This window comes from Lithobates pipiens, unplaced genomic scaffold, assembly GCF_037356315.1.
Source record: "Lithobates pipiens isolate NorthernLeopardFrog02 unplaced genomic scaffold, aLitPip1_a1.2 Scaffold_25, whole genome shotgun sequence".
In the NCBI taxonomy this organism is placed as follows: Eukaryota; Metazoa; Chordata; class Amphibia; order Anura; family Ranidae; genus Lithobates; species Lithobates pipiens.
In genome coordinates, this window is record NW_027507787.1 from 78,268,060 (window position 1) to 78,285,229 (window position 17,170).

The window sequence follows — 17,170 nt, forward strand, 5'->3', positions numbered from 1 at the left end:
GAAACCAAACAAAATTTTCCATTGTGTACAAGTCTAGTCACTATGACTCCAAATCTGAAGAACTAAGACCTATTTCTGTTTGCCTATTAAATTAAGTTCCCCCTTCCCCTCCCCATTTTGCCCTTTTTCCTCCTTTCCTGCCCCTTTTCTGACCCCCTCCCTCCTTCCCTTCCTACCTGTACCCATCACCATTGCTATTCAGCTATTCAGGCGCACTTCTGAAAGGGACTTATTTCTCTGTTAAATGTTTTAGTGTGATGCTTTGCTCTATTAGCTGGATTTAAGCCATAGATTTACATTTCTGAACATGGGAAGCTTCACGGCTAGAGCGGTGCTCATGCCCCTCTTTCAGTCCAGAAGACTAGGTATCTTACCCTCTTCTTGACAGGTTTGTTCCCTCTCTAGCAGAGGGGAAAACTAACTATGGGTTTAAATGTAACGAAGGAGGGTTCTTTATCCTCCATCACATGGGAGACTTCTCGGTCTTCCATTCCTCTCTCCTTTCTATCCTCCCTTTACTTTTTCCATTCCTTTTCTTTTTTTTTTTTTTTTTTTTAAGTTTCAAAAGAGCTTTATTGAAACATAATAAAAAATGGAACAGAGGGTCTCCCACGCAGGGGAGTCGTGAAGAAGGAGTTTACACAACAGAGGTACAACATAACTGGCAAAAGTTCTATAGTTCGCATAGTGAAGCAGAGAGTGGATGGAACAATACCCATCAGCCTGCTCATATCTGAAATTTTCTCAATTACAACATTGAGCAAGGCTCCAAAGTCGGCTTGAGAGTCGGTCCATTCCTTTTCTAATTCAATTGTTCTTGCGGTGACTGAGTGACTGAGTCGAAGAGTACCTTAAAGTGTTTAGCAGCAGTATCTGTGGAGTCGCTGACTCGTGGTTTGGATCCTTCTATCTTTTTTCACCCTTCTGCTCCATTGCTGACTACTCCTTAAGACCTCCTTTAAGGGTGGTATCTCAATGTCCAAGGTCTAAATTGCACAGTCAGTAAGTGGAAAGCTTTACAACAACTGCACACTCTTCAAATTGATGTGGCCTTTTTGCAGGATATGCACTTACCCAAGCAATATAGACCCTTGTTTATCCATTCTAAATGCTCTACCTTTTTTCTGGCCAATGCGGAAGACATAACCAGGGGTGTAGCCATTCTCTTCTCCAACAAGTGAAAATTCTCTCTCCTGTCAGAACTTAAAGATCCAGAGGGGAGGAACATATTGATTAAAGGGGTTATTGACAACCAAATTTACTCTTTTGTCTCCTACTACATCCCAAACAATGGGCAATTCTCCTTTTTTCAAACAATGTTTAGATTCCTGTCTCCTTCGATGGAAGGTACAATGATATTTGGAGGGGGACTCAAATACTGCATTTGATCAGGGCTTAGACAAGTCCCACCTGCTGGCCAAATGTTTAACTCGACCAATTAAACAGAGCCTCCGAATAGCTAAAATTATATTCCAACATGGTTTGGTAGACGTTTGGAGAGATATCAACCCAACGCTATGGGAGGATTTTACACACTATTCACCATTAGTCTACACAACTCTTTTGCCAGAATAGATCATATTTTCATTACTACTGCTATGATTCCGCTGCCCATCAAGTCTTATATTAGGGACTCCCTATGGTCGGATCACTCTCTGGTACACCTTACTCTACAGTGTCCCTCGAGACACAAAAGCAGCGTACGCTGGAGACTCAATAAGTCCATCCTCAATGATCCGATCAGGACGAAGGAAATCAAAGGCACGATTAAAGACTGTTTGCAGCCTAACAACACTCCAGAAACCACACCTTCATGTCTCTGGTCAGCTGATATAGATAAACTAGAAAAGGAGTTATTTTCTAGTCTTTTCTAGCTAATCCGAATTCCATTCCCACAGAAAGATTGGATTCAGCTCACGCAACCTTGAACTTAGCCCTTACTTCCAAGGCCGAAAAATGGTTTTGCTGGAATAGTGCTCGGTTCTATTGTCAAGGAGACAAAATAGGGGCCATGTTAGCACGTAGATTAACTTCGAAATCCAGGACCTTTGCTGTCCCAAACATTAGAATAGAGGGAGGCACATTATCCCAGAACCCTCAGCATATTATGAGAGAACATCACAACTTTTATAAAAAAATTATATAGTTTCCCGACAACATTCAGATCCCCAAATTAGAGGACTGTCTCCGCATGAAACTAGAAGCCCCAATAGTGGCAGAAGAGGCTTGTGATGTAATTAAACACTTAAAACTTCACTCAGCTCCAGGACCCGATGGGATCTCTGTTCCTTATTGCAAAGTGTTCTCCGAAACATTGGCACCCTATATGGATCATTTTTTTAACGCATTGGGACAAAGCTCTCCTTTTAGAAAGCTTGTTAAATGCATCTTACATTTCATTGATCCCTAAACCAGGCAAAGATTCTAGCTCCGTTATAGGCTGATCTCCCTCAAACAATTATCTGAAGATTCTGACTAAAATCCTGGCAGACTGCATGTTATCTTTTATAAGCTTATATATTCATAAGGACCAGGTGGGGTTCATCTTTGGGAGACAGGGACCAGAACAAAATTTGTCAAGCAATTGATATAATTACTCTTTTAAACTCAAATTGGGATGGTGATTCCTCACAGGAAGGTTTTCTCCTCTCGCTGGATATATAGAAAGCTTTTAACTCTCTTTACTGCCCCTATATTTTCACCACCCTTCAACACTGGGGTTTTGGAGAATAAGTTATGAATATCTTAAAAGCTTTATATTCTACCTCGGAAGCTCAGGTCCATATGCAGGGATTTTGTACAGAATTGTTCCACATATTAAGAGGGACTAGTCAAGGGTGTCTACTCTCGCCACTCATATTCCCTATAGCAGTGATGGCGAACCTTGGCACCCCAGATGTTTTGGAACTACATTTCCTGCAGAAATGACACTTTGTGCAAGGACAGTTCTAAGCACGGGAAACATGCGCCCCTTTACAGGCATACTATAAGCAACCCCTGGTACAAAATTTCAAGGAATGTTACACTTTTATTGTTTTACTTTAAGCATTATTAAAATCACTGCTCCCAAAAAAACTGCAATTTTTACAACTTTTTTTTGCATTGATACATGTCCCCTGGGGCAGGACCCAGGTCCCCAAACACTTTTTAGGACATAACTTGCATATTAGCCTTTAAAATTAGCACTTTAGATTTTTCCCATAGACAGCGTGTTCCGCAGTTTTTCGAATTTGCCGCGAACACCCCAAATCGCTCACTGTTCGCCGAACAGGCAATGTTCAAGTAAAAAAAAAATAGAAAGAAACCCCACGCCAAAATAATATATATATATACTTGAAAAAACTCAAGAATATTCTATTGCTGCTCCCCTGAAAAAAGATAATACAATTTTACATTTGCAATGTAAGATATGAATAACATGAGTTTGACTCAAACTCGAAGCTCAACCCTAGTCTCCACATTTTGAGGGCATTGTTATTTTTTGGGGGGCGATTCCAATTTAGCCCTGGATGTCAGCATTGACTCCTCTAAGCCACCAGGTAAGCAGCTGTGTCATGCCTTAAGACTAGCCTCAATCTAGCCAAATTATTACATTCTCTCAATCTGATTGATGCCTGGCAAGAAAAACATCCCTCCACGTGGGATTTCACCCACTATTCTCATCCCCATCAGATTTACTCTAGGATAGACCATGGGTTTATATGTTTTCCCTCCTCTCTTCAATTCAGAAAGCTTGCATATGAGACACTACTTGGTCGGATCACCCGCTCCTCTTTCTCTCATTTGCGCACTCGGCCCCAGGCAACCACCCAATTAATTGACCAATGAATGAATCCCTGTTAAGCAACCCGGCTCATTGCTCAGAAATTGAAAAGAATATTTTCAAATAAAACAGCAGATATCTCCCCAGTCCCAGTGTGGGCTGCTCACAAAGTTACAATTCGGGCAAAAATTTATCGAAATGGCCACACAGCTAAAACAAGAATGCCTTTTACAGAGTGGAACACCTTGTAAGTGAGCTTAAATCTTAGCGTAGGGAACATAAGCAACGACCGTATAGTGCCCTACTGGAACGTATAGTATCCACCAGACTATCCCTGAACATTTTGCTCACAATTCATGCTGAGAAGGCCCTATGATGGTCTGTCACCAAATTTTATATCCATTGGGATCGTGTCGGTATCATTTTGGCATCCAAACTCACCACCAAAATTCATCAGGTGGTGCCTCCTAAAATGAGATGCTCCAGTGGCACATATACCCAGGATCCAACTAAAGCATTATCAGAATTTCAGAAATTCTTTAAAACCCTATATAAAGCCTTGACCTCTGCAGACCCGGAGGACTTGCACTCATTCCTGCAGTCAGTTATTCTACCCATGTTATTGGCAGGTCACAGGTGATGGATGCACCGCTCTCAATTTGAGAAATTCTGGATGTATTTAAGCAATCCAATCATTCCACAGCAATACTTAAGCTGGGCAAAGATCTGGGTAAAGTGGAAAATTATAGGCCAATTTCACTGATAAATATATAAATATATTTATTTAAAGTTTTATCCCTGGGGGACAAGGTCCAGATCAAAATCGGCGAGCCATTAATATTTCATTATTGAATTTGGGGTGGTCGAGGGACCCTCGTCATGGAGGCATGTTGCTCTCTATTGACCTCCAAAAAGCATTTGATTCGGTCTCTTGGTCATATATAGTTGAGCTGTTAGGAGCTTGGGGCTTTAGCGAGCACTTTCTTACAGTTCTGAGAGCACTATAGACGTCTTTGACGATGAAGGTTCATTTTCAGGGCTTTCACTCAGAGCAGATTCATATTTCGCAAGGGGCAAGGTTAGAGTGTCCACTCTTCCCAATAATTTTTGATATAGCCATTTAAACTCCCACGTTTATTGTACTATTTTCATTCCTTGCCCATATCATTAGTGAGATCTGACCTGGTGAGATTCCAAGCTACACTTACATGCTTTTCCTGGATTGACAAGAGCCATAGAGTCTCTAAGCAAGTTATACTTGCTCACAAAACAAAGGGTGGCCTCGGCCTATCACATCTTATGTTGTATCAAGCAGCCCAGATAGCTCAACTATCTGTAGTATATTCTCGGGTTGAAAAACCTTAATGGGTGGCTAAGGAGAGGACAGTGATTAATCAAATTCCAATAGATTACCTCAAATGGCAACACAGAAAGGACAGGTTTCCCAGTCTTGCCCCTACGTTATCTAATTCTCTGGCTGTTTGGGGTAGAGTCCAGTACAATACTAATCTGGTCTCTTCCTTTCCCCCTTTAGCCTGTCTTTTTAATAACCCAGCCTTTGCCCCTGGTGGAGACCCTGAAGCTTTCTATTGGTGGCCCAACAAGGGTTTGTACTGCATTGGTCACTTCCTTACGCCCCCACCCCCACCCCCCCAGGCCCTTTAACATTAACACATTACAAGTCACGGCTGAAGATGCCGGTGGTGGAAACTTTTAGCTTTTTAGAAAAAATAATAATTCTCATTTACTTTGGTCATTAGGCCCTGAGGTACGTCAGGACCCCAAAGGGACCCCCTATGAGAGTTGTTGTGAGCAGGATACTGGACACAGAGGAGAGATTTCTATTATCTACCGGTTCTTGTGGACTCTACTGTCAAACTACCTTACATGCGGCTGCGGGACACAGATTTAGCCTCTGAGGAAAACCTGGACCATTAGCACTCCTCCTGCCATGCTGCTTATAAGGGTGTACTAAATGTCTCTGATGCAGGCGAGTGTTAAGGTCCTTACCAGATGATATATGGTTCCAGCACATCTTGCAAGGCTATCTCCAACCTCCTCACCTTCATGTTTTCAGGGCCATCATTCCGTGGGTACCATGCTGCATGTTTGGTGGTAATGCCCTAAAAACAGGGGTTTCTGGGAAAAAGTCTTTGATAATACAGAAAGTAACAGATATACCTGTTCCGCAGCTACCTCGTATAGCTCTATTAAATGAAAAAGTTGATGACAGTGCACACTCTACTCAAAGGTTGATCGATTTTATGCTATTGGCTGCCAAACTTGCCATAGCTCCATCCTGGAAGCGCCCCTCCATTCATATTGCTGGATTATGCTCAATGAGCACCTGGCAAGTGAACGGATTCTGTGCCTCGGTTTCGGAACATATGGGAACCATGGGCTAGCTATGTCAACAACAATCTGTAGGAGTCTTCCTATTCTATGAATCCTGTTCAGGACCTCATGGTTCCTCCTCTGGGTATTCTCTTGCTCTTTGGTTTTCCCATATTTTGTACCCTCTGGGACCTGTAGTCTGGTCTCTTCCTTCTCATTAGCTTATTACTTCTCTTCCTTTACAAGATTGGGTTATATACTCTCATGGTTGGGGCTAATCCCATGTTTTTGGTTCTAGTTAGTGTAAGGTCAACAGTATCTCTCCCACCCCCCCCCCCCCATTTTTCTTTTAATTTCTTTTGTGATCACTTGAACTTATTTACTCATCAAGTGTCTAAGTGTCTGATATTTTGCGCTATGTTCTTGTGGAAACTGACATTGTATTTACGTTGTATATTGGCTGGGGCTCCCTTATTGTACAATAAAACTTTTGTGTTTTGACTTTATAAAACAGGTTGAAAGTTTGCCTGTAAAGTGGCACAACCTGCTACAGCATAAATTACTATTCTAAAGAGAAAAAAAATCATACTTTAAAATTGCACACTCAAGGAATGGCGACAAATTACGGTATTTAAAAATGTCCATAGGTGATGCTTTAAACAATTTGACCGGTTACCAGTGTACAGCTACATAGCAGTTCTTTTGCTAGAATTATTGCTCTTGCTCTGATGATCACAATGATACCTAACATGAGTGATTTGAATACCGTTTATATTTGCAGGTGTGACTTACCCATGTGTTTTCTTTGGTGTGTGAGCACGCAGGGATGTTTTAAAATTGTATTTATTTTTTCTTATTTTATTTTTACACTGTCTCTTTAAAAAATGAACACTTTTATTGCTGTCATAAGGAATGTAAACATCCCTTGTGACAGTAATAGGCGGTGACAGGCACTCTTTATGGAGGGATCTGGGGTTTAAAAAAAAAAAAAATCCCTGCTTTGCACTTAAAAATATTGAAAAGGCCAAAATCTGCTTTTTGGAATACTTTGAACTTTTTCAAATTGGGGCCATTGGCAGTTGAATAAATCATAAATTATGTGACAGCTGTTCGCTCTGGTCTCCCGTTGGGATGGGAGACCAAGGCGGAGTAGTAGAAGAAGGTGACGGGAGGGGGTGCCTCCTCCCGCTGCTCATGATTATGGTGGAGTGGCTTCTGAGCTGCATCGGATGTTACCAGCAGAATGCCACTCTAAATAACAGCAGCTGCAGGCTTCACCCCTCAAAGAGATGTACAAGTACATAGTATTGCAGGAAGTGCTTAAAAAATAGCATTTTTTTTTTTAAATGGCACAGGGTTACCCCCCAAAATCCATATCAAACCCTTAGGTCTGGTATAGGTTTTAAGGGGAAATGTCAAAATTTAAAAAACATGGGAGCGTGGTTTGGCGCACGACGGAGATGGATGCCTAATACAACAGCTCCGACAACACCGCAGCCTTAACCCGCCTTTCTGCACTCAGATCGCTCTATCATGAGCAAGAAAACCCACGGCACACCTCGCACAAGATCCCGGAGACTAGCAGCCGAATAATCGGGGGAGAAACATCTCGGATCTCTTCAGGAATCCGTCGGTAAACAGACACAGCATGCCGGGGGGGAAGATGGCGGCGCCGCATGCAGGAGGAATATAGCGAGAACTCCCAATCTGCGGTGGACGATGACGGTAGGGGTACCCCTCACCCAGACCTTCCCCTCACTTATGCTGGGATGTCAGGCATAGCTGCAGACATTAAGGCGACCTTTACGGCCGCCATAACAGACCTTAAGTCCAGCATGCTTGTTATCACTGAGAAGATGGCCGCTGCAGAGACGGCAGGGAGACAGAGCGATCCTCAGACTAGAGAAGGTAACCTGCTCACAAACCCAGCATTTCATCGAGATTAACAGGTATCTTGAGGATTTGAATAACAGGGGGAGGAGAAATAATATTAGGGTTAGGGGGATCCCCGAAACTGTCGAAGCAGATCAAATCACCCCGGCCCTGGAGAGAGTATTTAACAGCCTACTGGAAAGGCCCGAGGACACGGCCATTGAGTTTGTTAGGGCTCACAGAGCTCTCAGAGCCAAAGGCCTGGATAATATTCCCCCCAGGGACATAATCTGTTGCTTACAAAGTTTATCTCTCAAGGAAAGCATAATGAGGAAAGCATGCAGGAATGAACAGATCATTTTTAATGGAGAGACCATTATGCTTTTTCATGATCTCTCCCAGATCACACTAAAAATCGCAGAGCCCTGAGACCACTGCTGGATAAGCTGAGGGAGAGAGACATACATTACACATGTCGATTCCCCTTTGCCTTGCTGGTTAATCACAATGGGAAACAACACCATCTACGTTCCCCGGATGATCTCCCTGAATTTTGCCAGGCGCTCCAATTGGGCCAAGTGGACATCCCAGAATGGTACCAGGAATTTGCCTTGCCACCCCTGTGCAGACATCAGCCTGACTCCCCGTCTGCCTCGCCAGACAAACGCCTGGCTAAGAAACCAAGGCCTTCTCGACCTGGTGGCTCACAAGAGGGCACCCCAAACCACCGATTGCACCCCTCCAGAGGATTTGAGGATGCCTGACCTCACTGAGAGGACACATATTGGCTTTCTCATATGGAACAGGTTGTACTGTAAGGAACTTTTACTTCCAATCACTTACCGATTCTTCACCCACTTACACCTGTTACATTGGAACCTTTTGTACAAGACCCGATTTGTTGGCTGTTCTGGAACGGTTTATAGCTTATTCCCAAGTAAACGAAGTTTGAGTTCCAATTTCACCGATGCCTACCGGTATGATTACACAGCCGGGTTCTGTCTTCACCTGCAGAAGCAGCACCATGACAACTAATACACAGCTACAGGAAGACCCCCCTTTTACCGATAGGCGAATTGTCGCTGCAAAACTGTGTTGATAGGGCTATAACCCTTTCTAGCTTTACAGGTTTTACTTTGGATGTTATAAGTACATGGCAACTGCCCATGATGGATGCTTTAAGCGGTCTTCTTCGTATTAGCTGCTAGCAGGGGTGATTGGATTCAACATGTCCTATGGACTATTTGGCCGCTGAGTCTCCGTCCACGGACACTGAGTCCACGTGGGCGGTAACACTCATGGCCCCCATGTGGTTTATGAAGCAGGGACTGTTTATGTTCCCGAGAGGGAGGGCTCCTCTCTTACCGACTAGTGCAAAGTTCTTTAATATGTCTAATTGTTATTTGAAGTTTTGGGTTTTCGCTTATGTTAGATAGACGCGCTCTTTCAGGCGCAAATGGTGCAGAAATGGCTTTCTCAACTTTAATGTGCTATGGTAGGCTGCGGCTTTTCCAGGCTCACTATCTTGATTTAGTCCTTTTAGACCAAGGGATAGTGGGCTTGTTCACATAGGCCTCAGCACATCACCCCCCCCCCCCCCAGAGTGACCCCTATAGGGGAGTGTTTACCCCTGAGGGATCACTAATTTGCCAACTGGGGATCCTTAGGGTCCCGGGTGAAATAAGTACACCTCACTTAACTCTCATTTCTTTCCTTTCTTTCTCTACTTTCCCACACCTCTGTCTATTTCTTTTAATCTTTGGAAGGGTACAGAATAAGTCTTTTGGGTTTAATGCAATGTTGTTGTCTTACAAACCCTTGTTTTTCTTGTTTTTGTTTGTTTACTAAGCAGTGTTGCAGACACAGACTCGCCGTTGCTCTCTGGGTTCTTACCATGGCCTACTCCTCACTGGGCCGGAACTCCACAGTGATATCGCACAACGTGAAAGGGCTGAACATCCCTGAGAAACGCAACGCCCTTCTCAGGGAACTTAAAAAAGGTAGGCGTAGCTTTGTCTGCCTACAGGAGACTTACTTCAGAACCCACCAAGTTCCTAGACTGACAGACGCATACTTCACACAAGCTCATCATGCAACAAATTATTTAGCCAAATCAAAGGGAGTGTCCATACTTATTAGTAGGTCTGCTTCCTTTGAACTTACGGACAAATTAGTTGACCCAGAGGGGAGATATATTTTCCTGAAAGGGAAATGCTGTGGCACCCCCATCACGCTGGCCAAGGTTTACTTCCCTAATGCCTCTCATCTGACCTTTGCCAACCGAGTGACTGATGCACTTAAAGGATTCTGCACCGGTTGTTTGATACTGGGAGGAGACTTTAACATGCCTCTGAACCACCTCACGGATTCCTCCACAGGCAAAACTTATATTACATATACGATTCTCAAAAAAATCAAAATACTGCTGGCGGTTCCTCCACCCAGAAGACAGGGACTACTCCTTTTACTCTACGCCACATGGGCGTAACTCCTGGATGGATTACATTTTTATTACACAAAGAGACCTTGACTTGATCTCTGAGGCCTTCATCGGGATACAATCCATTTGCGATCATGCACCGACTTCCCTGACATTGGGCCTGACCACACCACCCCCCAGATCCGAAACGTGGAGGAAATCTGGGAAGCCCACAAATGTTCTAATGGGGGGTCCTCATCAGATTAGGTGCCCAACGTAAAAAAAGAAAAGGAACAGGAAGTTAGACATTTGGTGGGAAGGATTCAAGAATTGAAAACGAGACACAAACAATCCTTGACTCAACAGTCTGCTGCGGAGCCCCTGGAGGTTAGGAGAGCTCTCCAGCAGACAATTGACGCCAAGACCAAGCGATTCCTATTTTTAAAAAAAAGTGTATTATGAACACGGGGACAAGATGGGTAGATTCCTAACAAAAGCCTTGAGGACAGCTAATTCAAGCCGAAATATTTTAGGCATCCGCTCCAGGACAGGGAAACTCGAGGTCACCACTAGACAAATAGCTAACCACTTTCATGCATATTACTCCAATCTTTATAACCTCCCCGAACAGCAGAAACCTGGACACGTCCATGGTAACAAACGACAATCTATACTGGATTACTTAAAGGAATCCAATATGCCTACTCTGACAGCCTCAGGTATAGATCTGCTAGAAAAACCCATAGAGGACACAGAACTTCAACAAGCCATTGAGGGTCTCAGGGAGGGGAAGAGCCCGGGCCCGGATGGCTTTAGAGTCATATATTATAAAACCTTCCTCAACACTCTGCTGAGGCCGCTACTGAATGCTACTGAACACTCTGAATTCCATGTCACACTCCAAAGAGACCCCTACAGCATATATCAGTCTTGCCCAAACCGAACAAGGACCCAGCGGTATGTGCGAGCTACAGGCCCATATCTTTGCTCAATTTAGATGTGAAACTTATGTCAAAAATTGCCAACAGATTGAAGCCCTTGCTCCATAGCCTGAATACAGGAGTTTACAATGGCAAAAAAGGAGCATAAGGTAGCGGCCTACGCAGACGACCTATTTTTTTTTATAACTAATCCGACATCTTCACTACCTCCTTTGATGGAGGAGATCTCCCTGGATTCCCTGGGTGACCCAATCCATTGACTTGAAGTCACATCCTCTCGTAGGCACCACACTAGATATTTTTCATAAAGTAACAAGACTCAATGACTTTTCCTCTCACTTGAGCCCACTAACTCCGCTGTACAACAATCCTGATTTTTCCCCTGGCTTGGGAAATAAATTCCTTTACTCACCCACTACAGGAAAACCACTCCTAGCTAAACAGTGCTTTGGCAATGACGGGTTCAAAGACTTTGCAGTTCTTAAGTCACAAAATCATACACCTGACCTACCACTATGGACTTATTTTCAAACATGCCAGTCAGGACGAACTTTTGTAGACAATTGACTGAGCTAGAGACAGTTTGTATGACAGACGAACCGATTCCTAAAGCAACATGACTCGCCTATAGGTGGATTCAGGGAGGGGATGCCCTGGGGGGGTGAACTCAGAGAGCGATGGTCCAAAGAATTGAACATCTCAATCACACAAACAATGGAAGAAGGCCTGTATATTTTCTCACAAATGCTCTATCAGCACCAAAATACAAGAAACCGCGTACAAACTTAACTCACTGGTATGCCACTCCCATGAAGTTACACTCATGGTTTCCGCTGACGTCGGACTCTTGCTGGCTCTGCCACAAGGACAAGGGCACTATGTTACATATATGGTGGCAATACCCAAGGATACAGCCCTTCTGGTCCTTGGTCAGGAGACTAGTGATTCAAATCACAGAGACAAAACTGAAACTTGATGCGATCAACTGTCTTCTTCACATTACTAATTTCTCTATTAAGAAATACAAATCCTCACTCTCCAAGCACCTTTTGAACGTGGCTAAAGCTCTGATTCCACTGTAATGGAAGTCATCACGGACACCAACTGTTCGGGAGTGGCTGTGCAGAGTATCAGAGATTCGTGAAATGAAAGAGACCGTAGCGCAGTCCACGGAAAAAGTTGAGTGCTTTCACGCAACATGGTCTCCTTTGTTTGAATTCACATGCTCTCAGACATATGCTGATCTCCTCATGGATCGTTCAACAATCTGAGAAGGTTCTCTACCTGTTGTATTAATTAACATGCTGGCTTTTGCTGGAATTCCTTGCCTAGTACAGATAAGAGCAATGTTCTCCATATGCATGTAACCTTTCCAGGAAGTTTCTCTACTATTTAGACTTTTTCTAGACTCCTTTCTTTCCTACGCTTTCCTAGCTAAATCTATTGATGGTTAGATTCACACCATGACCTTACCAGGACTGTATGGCATTATATTTCAGAGACAGGGAACCCATGTGTCCCCCTGAGATACAGTAATCCTAGGGTTTATTTATCCTGAATTGTATAGCATATTTTGTTAGAATTTGTCACGTCTTCTTGCAACTATTGAATTGCATCCAACTGTTTTCACTGTTTACTGCTTGGAGCTGGGACTCCAATTTAGTACTTAATGACTCTTCTCAAACTTTGATGTTAAAAAAAAAAAAATGGTGTGGAGAACGCCAAAATGCATACCAGACCCTTATTTGAGCATGCAGCCTGGCTGGCCAGGAAAGGGGGGATGAGTGAGCGCCCCCCACTGCCCTCCTGAACCATACCAGGCCACATGCCCTCAACATGGCGGGGTGTGTGCTTTGGGACAAGGGGGCTGCCTGACCTCAAAGCACCTTTTCCCCATGTTGATGGGGACAAGAGCCTCTTCCAGACAATCCTGAGTGGTAATTGTGGAGGTCTGTGAGCAGGGGGCTTATCAGAATCTGGCAACCTCCTTTAACAAGGGGGCCCCAAGATCCCGGCCACCCCATGTGAATGAGTAGGGGTACATTGCACCCCTACTCATTGACCAAAAAACTGTCAAAAATAAAAGAAAAACAGTAGACGCTTTGACCCGGTATGGTTCAGGAGGGGGCGATAGCTCGCTCGCCCCCCCCTTCTTGGCCTGCCAGGCTGCATGCTCAAATAAGGGTCGAGTACGGATTCTGGGGGGGACCCTAAGCCAATTTTTTTTCACGGTTTTCAATTGCCGGCAACATATTTTTTTTTCTGTCAGCTGGGAAGCCCATTTACAGAGTTATGACTCATCTGTTGTTGTCTTCACTCATGGGTAGCCTCACTAATGTGGTTTTACCCATTGCTCACACTAATCTTTACCCGTGGGTAGTCATAGCCACATGGCCTTTTCTATTTCACAAGCACATCTATTTCCTCCCAAACATATTGGTTTATCTTTGATGGTTGAGATGAATTCTACACTATTTGTCACTCGATAAATGTCTTGAGGCAAGTTTACAAATCAATAAATGTCAACAGAAATATCTTTACACAAATATTGGCCATTACTGGGATTAATACCTCTCCCAACCACCGGGGGAGACTTCCCTCGGTCACCTTAACTATCTTGGGGGCTTGGGCGTGATGGTAAGACCTTGAATGTAATTTCAAACAAATGTTCTCCTTTTATCTGATTGTACTTTATTATGTTGTTGTATTTTCAATTGCGATTTATATTTATATATATATTTTAGATGTTGGTATTTCCTGAGGAAGCTGAAAAGCGAAACTAGTCGGAATACTTCACCTTCTATACCAGCCCCTGATTATTTGTAATGATTTTATGTTTAAATAAATTGATTTAATATTTTTATATAATTGTTTTCTCAATGTCTTTATTATCCACAATGTGCACCGTAATAGTCCCTTTGCTCTCTTCCCTTTGTTGACATTTCTGGTTGGGGACAAGATTTTTCAAAAAATGTACTCTATATTAATTTGGGATGATGGTGCAGTATGTAATGTTGTATGTTCATATTCTTTTCATTGTGAGGCCATTTATAATTTTCATAGGTGAATAGGTGGATAACACACCTGGTGCTTCGTGTCGGTATCTGCCCATGAGGAGTGAAAGGGCCTAGGCTCATCCTCTTCGCGTCCTGATCCGTACACGTCTTTAAGCCCCGAGCACACTCTGGTTTCCCCATTATGGCACAAATGGGGAACAGGCCTCTTCCTTTATTGTGGTTACCCAATATAACCGTGTTATTGCTTGTCTCTACTTGTTTTATACCGAATGGAATCACAATCCAGTTCAATTTTGTTGTAGCTGTTAAATAGCGTTTTATTATGGATGTTCCTGGCAAATTTGGATGGGTTTTATGACCCAGATATGAGTTTGACCGATTTTACTAGGAAATACTTTTGTACATAGATCTTCTCGATAATTTTTTCCCCCCATCTTAAAGGAATGGAGGGCAACTCGTGAACGATTGAATCAATTATTACCGTAAGCATTACCAATAACCAATCCAAATTTGCCAATTAAAATGGATATTCCCGCTGGTTATATACCATCGTGTTCAAACAGTGGTTGTAACTAATAACTGCTGCTCATGTGAATATGGATTGTGTTGACAACCATATATGAGATTATTATGATTACTGCTTCTGACACTATATGTGTCTTGCTACTTTATATAGCTTTATAACTTATTCTTTGCATTGTTTATATGTGCCCTATTATTATTTTCAATGAGCCCACTATGATAGGTCTTGTCCTCCCGCCTGTTTCCCCTCCCCCTTGTGGGTTTGGGTCCCGGGGTTTCTCTCCCGGCGGCTGGTGGGGCTCTTGGGGGGTTTGTTTGGGGGAGGGTGAGGCATTATATTTGGATGCTCCGCCGGCCCCCTCTTCCCTTGCCCGCGTCCCGGCCGAGATTGATTGACCTAGGGACGGGAGCGCAGATGCTCGTGCGTGGGTCGGGCTGGGCGCTGCACAGGTTGCGTGTGACAATGTCGTTTGCGGCCTGTGCAGGGCGCCTCGAACAAAGAGTGCATGCGCTTCGGGTGCTGACGCGCGCGCACTGTAGAGCCCCTGACCCCGTGACGCTGTGCGCCGGCGACATGGCGCTGGAGTAATTTAGTGGGGTTGAGGGGTATTTATAGCGTCTTTTCTGCTACCCTGTATGCCGTGGTGACCCGGTGAACATTGGGTGTGTTGCGATCGGTAAGTTAGTACAATCTGGATTGAGCGCTATTACGGTACTCTCCCACATCAAGTATGGCTTTATAGACTGATAGATTACCCTTTTAATGTTTACACAGATGACCCTCCAAATATAGAGTACTTTGATGTCGCGGATGTTCTCCCATTTTGTACACTGTTCACACTAGCTGGGCTGATTTGCTTATCTATCGATGGGTGGACACCCCCGCTACCCCCTCCGGGCCCTAAAGATACTAATATATATTCCTTTACGAGTAATGATCTTGATTTCTTGCCCTTACCTTTATTGTTTTTCACTAATATCTCACTCATTATATCTTGTTTTCATCACACTTATGGGGTATTTTCTCCTATATTCCCCTCTTTTTCATTTCCTCATTCACATCTTTGGTTTCATTATGGTTCACTTATACACTGGTCATTACGTGGTTGTTTTTCTCCCTTTGGTATGTGTTCACGAATTCCTATATGTTCACTTCACAGTTATCTCTCAGGATGTGCTATTCAATGTTTCATATCACTCTTCACTCATGGGTAGCCTCACTAATGTGGTTTTACCCATTGCTCACACCAATCTTTACCCGTGGGTAGTCATAGCCACATGGCCTTTTCTATTTCACGAGCACATCTATTTCCTCCCAACCATATTGATTTATCTTTGATGGTTGAGATGAATTCTATACTATTTGTCACTCGATAAATGTCTTGAGGCAAGTTTACAAATCAATAAATGTCAACAGAAATATCTTTACACAGATATTGGCCATTACTGGGATTAATACCTCTCCCAACCGCCGGGGGAGACTTCCCTCGGTCACCTGAACTATCTTGGGGGCTTGGGCGTGATGGTAAGACCTTGAATGTAATTTCAAACAAATGTTCCCCTTTTATCTGATTGTACTTTATTATGTTGTCGTATTTTCAATTGCGATTCATATTTATATATATATTTTAGATGTTGGTATTTCCTGAGGAAGCTGAAAAGTGAAACTAGTCGGAATACTTTACCTTCTATACCAGCCCCTGATTATTTGTAATGATTTTATGTTTAAATAAATTGATTTAATATTTTTATATAATTGTTTTCTCAATGTCTTTATTATCCGCAATGTGCACCGTAATAGTCCCTTTGCTTTCTTCCCTTTGTTGACATTTCTGGTTGGGGACCAGATTTTTCAAAAAATGTACTCATCTGTTGTTAAGGACGCAGCGACCGGCTTCCTGACCCCACTCCTTAACGCAGTACACTGAGGGCTGCTCGGCTGATGAACATCCCACCTTATCAGCAATGAACTCCATCACCTGGGACAACAAGGGCCTTACTTTAGAGCATTCCCAAATGATGTGAAGAAAAGTACCCTCATAGCTGGCATTTATGACATATCGGAGAGTTTCTCTTATACATACGGAATAAGCGAGCAGGGATATAATATATCTGATGCAAATATCTTAACTGAAAATGATCCACTTGCACATAGGGGAGTTAGACAATATATATAAAAATTCAGGAGGGAATATCGTTTTGAATAAATGTATGTGCCCCTTGAAGGTAAGCCATAATGCTTGTCACCTCCACACCATCTCTAAAAATGGCACTACCACCAGTGATAAATTGCTGTCCAAGA